Genomic DNA, 10,848 nt, shown 5'->3' with positions numbered 1-10,848 from the left:
CATGTTTGAAGACATTTGAACATCCGTCCGCCATGTTTTTTATAGTATAGGGAATGGAAGGAGTGTGGCAGATCTGTTAATATGTACATAACATATCAAGGAGAAGAATTGTTAAAGGAAAATAAACAAGTTACGCAAAGTTTATTTTTAATAATTATATATTATAAATCATTCACATTTGAAGGGTTCATGGGACAAACGATAAAACTAGGCCTACACATTTTGTTAAGGGCGATGTTATTATCTAAATTATTCAATATATAACTATAAACTTTAGTTTTCTTGTTTCAAAACTGATAAAAAGGAGAATTATCACCACGGATACAGTCACCCTGTCTTCATTTTCAACAGAAACACCAATAAATTTTGCAGTAATATACTGAATTAGATCATTATCTTCTTCTTAAAAGAAATGTTACATTCATGATTTTCCCCCTGTACCTTTCATTTCTTTTAGAGTACATTTTTTCGCTTCTCCACTTTATTTTATTTTATTTTTATTGTATTCCATAGATCTTATATTATTAGCATTGACTTGTGCTAGCCTTTACCTCACTGGCAATTTTGACGAAACTTACCTCGATAAAAGCTAGTTGGTCACCCACTAACGTTGCCCACTGATGAGTTCTTTAATGGGTAGCTTCACACATTTTAATAAGTATCAATAGGCCTACTCTTGAGATAGAATAAAAAATGCAGAGTTACGGCAAACTTCCTTATCTGCTATGAATACTGGGAACCTTACCATAAATCTGCACTTTCAAAAGTTCTTTCAGCACATCGCTCTTCAATATATCAGACACTCAATGACACACTCTTCCATTCAAGCCAGTCACTAAAAATTCTAAGTTTAATACTTTCTTTATGTTTCACACTTTCACACGCTGTGTTGATTCTTCAATTCTATGTTCATTGCCAGTACCAGATCATGCATAACTTTAAGCTTCTTTGACTTCTCAAATTATAAATTGTGATCATCACAAGAATAAAATGCGATTATTTTATAGTATAAATTTAACAAATATAAATTATACACCTATAGCCTATATTAGCATAGTTAGAAAATAGTAAACTCATGTTACAGATAATAAATTTAATTTCATTCATTCATTATTCATTCATTCACAGTGTTCTACCCAAGGTCAGATATTTCACGCAAACCCAGCATTCTCCAATCTTTCCTATTTTCCGCCTCTCACTTAGTCTCCACATATGACTTAATCACGTTACTTTTAAATCTTAAGATCAGTAGGGTAATCTCAGATAAATTATAGAAACACTCAATACTCTACGAACTTACACTATTATTATGTTTTTAAATTTTAAAGTTTGTGTAATTTTATACCAAAGCAATGCGACTAAGAACTTATATGGACTTACCATGTACTACAGATGTGTTATCAGAAGTAACAGACCCTTCTTCTGAAACACGTTTTCTGGGTGCTTGTGATGGGGCTCCATCATTCATTTGTAAATGTGGGGGGAAAGAAAATATAGTTGGGACTGTCTGAGGCAAAAGTTTCTCTGATCTTTAGTCTGTATCAACTACGAGGTTATTTAGCGTCAATGAGATTGGTGATAGCGAGATGGTATTTGGCGAGATGAGGCCGAGGATTCGCCATAGATTACCTGACATTCACCTTACGGTTGGGGAAAACCTCGAAAAAAACCAACCAGGTAATCGAACCCTCTCCCGAGCGCAACTTCAGACCGGCAGGCAAGCGCCTTAACCGACTGAGCCATGCCGGTGGCTGTATGAAATATTCTTTGTTTTATCACTTCTGTTCGTGCAGAACACTGCCGAACACACAGCAGGCATACATAATTCTTATTTCAAAAGAAATATCACTCGATGGAAATAGAAAACTGCGGAAATAACTGGAAAATTCCACTTAAGAATGTATTGCTCCATCCATAGCTGGGCGTATAAACATATATGATAAAAGAAATGGCGACTGCATTTACCGTTGGTTGACACGAGGAGCACTGTATCAGACCTCATAGCCACTCTATGAAACTCTAGATCGTTGGAGATAACTGAGGGCTAGAATGGAATGTGTCACTGGTAGGGCATTTGATCTTACAAGTACTGGTAACACCTATAGTAATAAAAAATCTACCATATGGAAGATATTTATATGGTTCCAGACTTTTCATTCACTCTGTATACAGGAACACCTAGGATATGCAAAAATATATATACAATTAATTTTGAATATTCATCATTACAGTCGTTCAAAACATGTGTAAAATGATTTTGCATAACTAGCAAAAGGACAATAAAAAGATGCAGTTGCATACGAATTCTCGCCTTATTAATATCCCATTCACTGAAAGCCTGTGAATGCAATGACACATCTTAATGATCAAGTATATTTTGTTCCTTGCAGAATACCTCCCAGATTATCGAGAGAGGGAACAAGAAATACCAGAAACAGGTCCCATACGTCGAGGACTTATCAGCAGAAGAAAATAACAGACGAACGAAGAAAGGCTGCTGGTCCTGTTTCAGAAACGTGTTTTGTAGACTTCGTCATCGTCTTCTTAGACACCAGAATCCAGATCCAGATCCAGTTTCAGATCCAGATCCAGATAGTAATGGATATGTAGGCTATTTTGTGTAATCAAGTGCTGACTACATGTGGACGTACCGGTACTTCAAAAATTGTTGCTGTCTCTATCGTTTTCACTAGAAATGGTTATGCAATTCTTTTTCATGAGTATTTGCTTGATATCAGATTATTATTTTGTTATCAAGTGTTGAACATGAAAACTGTTTTTCAGTACTGGTAGTTTGCATTCAGATCTGTTCATTTGTAAACAAACATAAAATGGTGAATTTATTAAAAATAATTTTGATGTATCCATCGTGTTCATTAGAATGACTATGTAATTTATTATCAAGATTGCCTGCTTTCACACTAGATTTGTTAACACGTGAATCCATATCAAACGTATTTGCTTTTATATCAGTTTATTTTTGTTAACAAATACTTAACTTGTAATGACTTTAAAGTAGTAGCTTTTATAATTATTATTTGCAGTATTGAGTAATGACTAGGTTAAATTGTTTTCTATGATTGCTTACTTTTTATTACAGTTTACTTGTTCATGTGAATTGTTATTCCAAAATGCTGCGTTTATATTATTTTATTTGTTAGCAAGTACTGCACAAATGAATAAAATAAAAAAGTAAAAAAAAAAAGGCTCAGATGGACCATTTGGTATAATATTCCCAGTATGTCTTGACCAATAGCAGCCATTAGATTGGAAGTGGTTGGTACCTACTGCGCATGCATTACATTTACATCTACATTAGCTTCAGTTGTAGTATGTACTATTTAATTTTACAATATGTAGGCCTACTTGATGGTAAGCTGTTAGTAAATTAAAATAAACCTCCTCGATTTCAGTATAGTCTGTAGTTTATTTGGAAACGACTGTACGAACGATAAAGGAAAGAGTCTAATGTTTTGTTTTCAAGTGGACGAGGAATAGTAAAATGCACAGTTAACTTCAGATGATGGTTTACAATTCCGCTCTCTAAATTATTTCACCGAACAGTACCGGTAGAACATCTACCGGTACATAAAACATTTATGAATTTAAATGCTATTATAGTCACAATCATGCCATGGTATGAAAGAAAAATTACACAATCTCGAGCGGGAATCGAACCTGCGACTTCCTGTTTTCCGGTCAGGCGCTCTACCACTGAGCTATCGAGTTCGTCTCACGCCAAAGCCTTGGAATTATCCTTTCATACTGGCGACTCTGTTATAGAGTACTGTCCATAGCGTCTGATCTAGTCAGCACTGCTTATGGGTTGAAAGAAACTTTACAAATGTAATCTTCATCTTACGATGTTTGGTGACGTATATACGTCCGTTGATGTGACATATTAATGAATTTAAATACTATTATAGTCACAATCATGCCATGGTATGAATATATGTATATCTTAGATACCGTAGTAGAAAACGTTTATAATTAGGCAACAATCTGTCTTTACAGGTTCCCTTTGAAGAAGTCCGAGCTACTTTCTAAGTGGCTTTTTGCTATAATATGAGACAAATTTGTGCCTTCAGATTATGTAAAATTGTGTCTGTCTCATTCTAAAGATACACATTTTTGGGGAAGTAATGGAAATAGAATTTTGAAAGATGATGTACCAACCTTGTTTAATTTTCCAAGCTATTTGCAAGAGGTACGATATAATATTATCTCTGTTGGTACAATATCAACATCATCTTTCAATCAACCAGTAGTTTACGACATTAAAGAATACTTAATTCTTAGTAGGCCTACAGGTATATCAGACTGTAGAGAAATCCCACTGAGTGAATAATTTAAACTTACATATTAGATGTTAAACACAATTATTGGAAAGATAACTTTTTGTTTTTATTACGTAAATTAATTTATCTGAAAGATAATAAACTTTCATTCAAAATCCATATATGGATAAATACATATACAGAAAATAAATAAATAAATAAATAAACAAATAAATAAATAAATAAATAAATAAATAAATAAATAAATAAATAAATAAATAAATAAATAAATAAATAAATAAATAAATAAATAAATAAATAAATAAATGAGTAAATGGGCATAATAGCTAAGACTTCTTTGTGAACTTATGATTCAGGGTTCACCTATAAATAACCCTTATATTTTTGTCGCATATATCTTATTAAAAAGCAAGCCATCTTATTCATATTACATAGTGTATGTGCATAAAAATTATGTAGCATCACTCCGCAAGCAATGATAATATATTTATTTAAAATAACAATACAGTATGTAAAGAAATCCGCTCATAAAAAGTATGTCGTTTTTTTATTTTGCATTAAGTGATTATGTTTATTTTTTAGGTCTTCACGTTACCTATTATTTGCAATGTATTAGGTACCGCTACTTTTTATAATATTGATAGCATTCCCTTTATTAATTGAAGAATGAATTCAATGTAATTTGGCTACCTTTGCGCATTATATTTTGCCAGATTACCTATGTCCTGTGGTCTAGAAGTACCTGTAATATAATTTTCGATTCTCTGGAACCTAACAATTTGCTGATTACCGTAAAATTATACATTCTATAATGTGTATTGTGTAGGCCTATTTATGGATATATGAGCATGTTTTCTATAAATTGCTGCGTACGTATTTTCTTTCCTTTAATGCTCTGACGCGTATGAATGAAACTTTGAATATGTTAATTTCGTCTTAATTTTACATTAAACGTCGAAAATGGCCATAATCTGTCAATTTTAGATCATCACAGCTTTAAATTGCGTGATTTACGTACTGCTATTAAGCTCGATTCACATTATACATCACATCAACGTCACGTCACGGATCAGCAGCGTTACATCAAAACGTATAACGCATTTTGTATGGTAGCGTTCACATATACAGGCAACGTCACGGACCGTCAACGGCACGGACCGTCTGGGATTCTCGAGGAGAATATTTTGACGTGACGGAACCTGTACGTGGACGGTTTTTTCTGCTAGACAGCTAGGACTCTAGCAGCACCGTTAAACATTAACATGTCGTAGCTGCTATGAGAGACAATCAAATTATACTGTAATTTTTAGGATTCGTATATAAATGTCTAAAGAAAGCATAGAAAAAATTTGTAATCAGAATCTTTTTTGGATAGTGAGAAAAAAAATTGATAACTTCGAAGTTACCCGTTCAAAATAAACATTGACACTGTCAAAAGTGATAAGCGGCAAACTTTGTTTATTTTTCACGTTAAAGGGGTCAAAGCGAGAGAAATGTTTAGAAAGAATGGAAATTACTTTTAAAAGTGGCTGATATTCAAAACCTGTACCGGTTGCGAGTTACGGCGAGTTTAATGCGGGGGTTTGCGTGGTGGACTTTCTTAACTTGCGTTTGGAGAGAGGAATGACTCCTTTCTGTGATTGGCTGCACCATTGAGGGCGTGTCTAGCAATATTACGAATATTTGATACTTCTAAGCTCATGGAAGGGTTAAAGGCTGCTCACGGCCTACTGTATAATATTTTGCAAAATTATAATGTGGAATTTATATTAAAACCTGAGCGTTTAGAATAGAAAGTGTGGTAACTCGGCAAGGGTCTATAATGAGACTTTTAAACCCCCTAGTGTCGCCGCGGCAACTGAGCGAAACATAGGCGTTGCGATCGTTCTAAGATTGCAGTTTTCCTCTTAATACTGTGGACAGAGCATGTAGAACTCGGTCTGCTATGGAATTAAGAAGATATTTCTTGTGGTGTTCGGGTGATTTTTATTGTGCCGTTTATGTGAGCGAGTAGTAATAAGCCTAATTGTTTTGTTCTTGATGTAAATCCAATTATAGATACTCTATAATCTGTAAGGAAGAGACTTTCTTTTATCCATCCATAGACTAGACTATTTTTCAGAAGTGGTGTAGAGCAATTCCACGAACACAGAAAACTGTATGCTCGTTCTTATATCTGTGATATCCATTTTTCTGCGGTTTTGATTGTGATTTTTTAAAATTATGATTTATTTAACGACGCTCGCAACTGCAGAGGTTATATCAGCTTCGCCGGCGTGTCGGAATTTTGTCCCACAGGAGTTTTTTTTACATGCCATTAAATCTACTGACATGAGTCTGTCGCATTTAAACACACTTAAATGCCATCGATCTCGGCCGGGATCGAACCCGCAACCTCGAGCATTAAAATCCAGCGCTATATCAACTGCGCTACCGAAGGCGACTTTTGATTGTAAGAGCCGATAAATGTATTATTGCCAGTAAAGAGGTAGGACTTCCACGCAAGAACTGGCGACCAAAACCGTATGCTATAACACATATTTTCCCAAACTTGCCTCGATATCTTAAAAAAAGAAAAGAAGAGAAAACATCCAACGAAGAGGACATCAATCCGTTCTCATAACAATGTATCCTAACCAAGTACCATCTGGCTATGACCAATTCCATTGACGCTAAATAATCCAGCAGTTGATACAGTATCGTTAAATATCCGAGTAAAAAATAAGTGGATGTGACACCCGAAAATCAGAAGAACGCCTTAGTTGATCATGCGCTTGTATGCATTTATGTACCATTACTCCACACCTGAATGCCCAAAATTATGTCTAGTTACATTGACCGTAATTCCTTCCAAAGAATGAACTCCAGACCAGCATTTCAGTTGTTTAGTGTGAGTTTTTCAAAATCGATACATTTTTTAGAGTCATAAACTGTGATGGGTTCGAGGAAAGTGAAAATACAAAAGAATTCAAAGGTGAATGAACGATCATGCAGATACGTTGAACTCAAAGACTCCCTCGTCTGCCCTGTACAAAGGATTCTAGCATTACACGATTTTAGAAAATATATGACACGTAATTGACAATATAAAGAACACGTTTGCCTAAGAAAGAACCCTTGAATTATTTAGAGTGACAATTCAGAGCACTAGCGAAATATATTAATTATTGTGGGATAGCAAATTTAAATATATTCAGACATAAAAAAATTAACTAGGATCCTCTAGAGCGATATTTTGGAATTAGAAAATGATTATCTTGTGATGATTACCATAGACTTTCTACATGTGAAGATTTTTCAATCTATGTGCTGGTTAAAAAATGTGCTGTATTAAAGTGCTAATTGTGAACTCCTAATTGAATCCAAGCACCTAGCTTCTACTTCATTAAATATACATGTTTAATTATTAATTATTTTATTTTTAATAATAGCACTTTAGTAGTAATTAAAGTAAAAGTTATTTCGGTAACAAAAGTACAGTATAATTCTACTTTGCATCTAGGCTAGAACTTAATCTGGTTTACAATTGTATTACAGTTGTTTATTACGTTTCCACATCATAAGAGATTTCTAATCGAGCATATGAGAAAGTAATAGACCTCATGGAAAAGTCGTTAATTTAATATTCTCCAATTGTTTTAATTTTACAAAACAAAAAATAACCTAGGTATTTCAAAGGATCAAAACTTACATTAGCATAGATATAATATCGAAGCTTAATTTGTGAGTCTAAGTTGCACGTAATATTTTTTATTCCCCTGAATTACGTATAAACCAGATACAACTGCAACTAATGACTAAATAGTAGATAAAAACTACTGGTGAAGATAAAGTGTCTCCTTTATTATATTACAGTCTTTCTTGTGTATAAAAACTATAATTTCATGTCAATGAGTACTTTATAATGCCATAAAAATTTTCAGTTTTGCGATGCTGTACTTTTTTTTTGCGTATTTCTGGCTGAAGCCGGAACAATGTTCCATTTTTCGGTTAATTATTATATTTACTATTCAGGGTTGTGTTATATAACTCACAATTTGTTAATATAGTAATATTACATTTTTAAAGAAGTAAAATATTGTAACTAAATACTTTACAATACATTCTTATCTAATGGGTTATTTTTAAAAACATTTCATTCACTTGAATAGCGATCTTGAAACTGGGCACTGAAAATAGGGCGAGCGCCACTCGGCTACGATCCACTGAACTAGAGAAAGTAACGTCTTCTACCCTTGCCACTTTCTAATCTCTTTGCTATAACTCATTGGTTTGGCCCAACGAGTTAGAAAGAGAAGACTATAGAGTGGCCATGTTGTCCTGTACAGCGCTCTTTGCGGTGCCACCGCGAAACACGGCAGATCTGAGCTAAGCGCCCACCTTTGTAAAAATTCGTCTGCTTACAATGTTATATAACGGAGGTTAAAAGTACAAAAAAAAAAAAAAAAAACGAAGAAAAAACATGCCTGTTGTGTGTGCTGCATATAACTGCAATGTCAAAAGGAAGAAGACAACTGATATGTCATATTTCATTTAAATTTTATGAAGTTAAGTCCATAGTTTTGTTAATTAGCAGCATTTTTTTTTTCATGCATTAATGTGTAACAACGCCCGGCATAAACAAAATAAATGGTTCACTGGTAATGTACTTAAACTAAGTACGGATAAAACCAATACAATTCCGTTTCGGACCCAGTGAAAAACAAATAGCAATACAATATTAAAACTGTATTTCGACACCGGCATCCTTTATTTCTGCTCCTTCTGTCTTTACTGCTTATACAAGAAGACGATGAGCTGTAGCTTATAAGAAGTAGGTCTATTTCGAAGAGAAACGATTAATCAAATAAATGGTTCACTAGTAATAAAGTTAAACTAAATACAGATGAAACCGCTACAATTCCATTTCAAACCTAGTAGAGCAATCAAATATTAAAATTGTATTTCGACACTCGCATCCAAAATAACGCAAAACTCTGGGGTAGGTCGTATTGTTGTTAGTATTTTGACTGGAAGGACATGAAAGAACATAATTGAGCACTCACTGCAATAATGGGGTAAGTATGAATATATTTCGTAACTACTTACTCCATTACTGTACGTGGGTGCTCAATTATACACTAATAATTATCTGTGGTGCCACAGCCCTTGAAAGGCTCAGACAGACCAGCCGGCTGTTGGCCTCACGTTCACATTTCGATAACAATTATACTTTACTGTAACAAAAAAAACTGAAAGCGTGTTTTGTCATGTTTCACCCACGTTACAAGCTTGGAGGTAAACGTTGTTTACTACAGATAGGGCCTACTTTCATTCTATATATATGGTATAGTAAATAGTTTTGCAACGTGTAGAGACTGGGAAAACAATTTAATAAAATCATCCGAATCATACTCGTTCATTTTATAGGCAATCTTGCAGGTCGCATTTAAAAGAACCTAGGAATATTAACATTTTCTTCAGTATATTTGCTAGGACTTCTTGTCATACTACATGACAATTTTGCTTAGGTTATTCTTTTAAGCATTCCTTCTAGGAATAGCTCAAGTGTTTTAAATTTAGCGTACATAAGTTTAGATTAAGTTCCTAGCACGTATTTGACGAAATACTAGGTTTTTCCACTTCAATTTAACTGATTTATGCAAACGAAATTAAGACAGCTGACGATTCTATCGTCAGTAATCACCACGCCCACTTTGTTTTGGGCGCATAAGTTCATTACCGACCGTCGTTCAATTTTCTTCAAACATCTCTTTCTAACTCGTTGGTTTGGCCAACAGTTCATTTGCCATACCCATGGATTTGAATATATATTCGTAATTGTATAATTATTATATATTCATCCATAATACGGGTTTCCGGAGCTGGAAGTATCAGTCCGTGGATATGAATGCGACTTTAGCACTATTTGATGCATCATGAAACCTTATTACAACTTATTAGCTTTTCAAATACAATATAGGTAGCCGCCTTTCTCTCATGGCTGAGTGTTGGATTCCAGATTCCATGCATAATTTGCGTAGTAGTAGTAGTAGTAGTAGTAGTAGTAGTAGTAGTAGTAGTAGTAGTAGTAGTAGTAGTAGTAATTTATTCACCATAAAGATCTTTACAAATCATGGCTTCGTCAATCTTATTTCTAAGTCTTAATCTAGTTTCTGATTATACTATGGACATATTTATGAATTTGTAGCTTTGTTATTGCAGGACATCTGCTAACATGATACAATTACACATTAGTGGGCACTTTCTGCAAGGTCTAAAGACATAAATTCCTCTATAGTAGGCTATATGGCATATGATGCAGCAGCAACCTGTTGACCATGCTTTTAAACTTCTTTTGTTTACTACTTATTATGGAGCTTGGAATTTTATTATACATATTTATGTCTCTATGTAAAATACTTTTAAGACTTGTAGTTATTCTATGAGTGGACAAATGGATATGACTTGATGTTCTTGTTTGATACATGTGGTAGTCTGAATTCAATTTGAATTTTACTTTGTTTCTATGAATGAAAGACACTGCTTCTAGAATGTATATACAAGGTAC

The sequence above is a fragment of the Periplaneta americana genome, chromosome 15 (genome assembly GCF_040183065.1).
Source record: "Periplaneta americana isolate PAMFEO1 chromosome 15, P.americana_PAMFEO1_priV1, whole genome shotgun sequence".
NCBI classification, from domain to species: Eukaryota; Metazoa; Arthropoda; class Insecta; order Blattodea; family Blattidae; genus Periplaneta; species Periplaneta americana.
Note: the sequence above shows the minus strand (reverse complement) of the source record.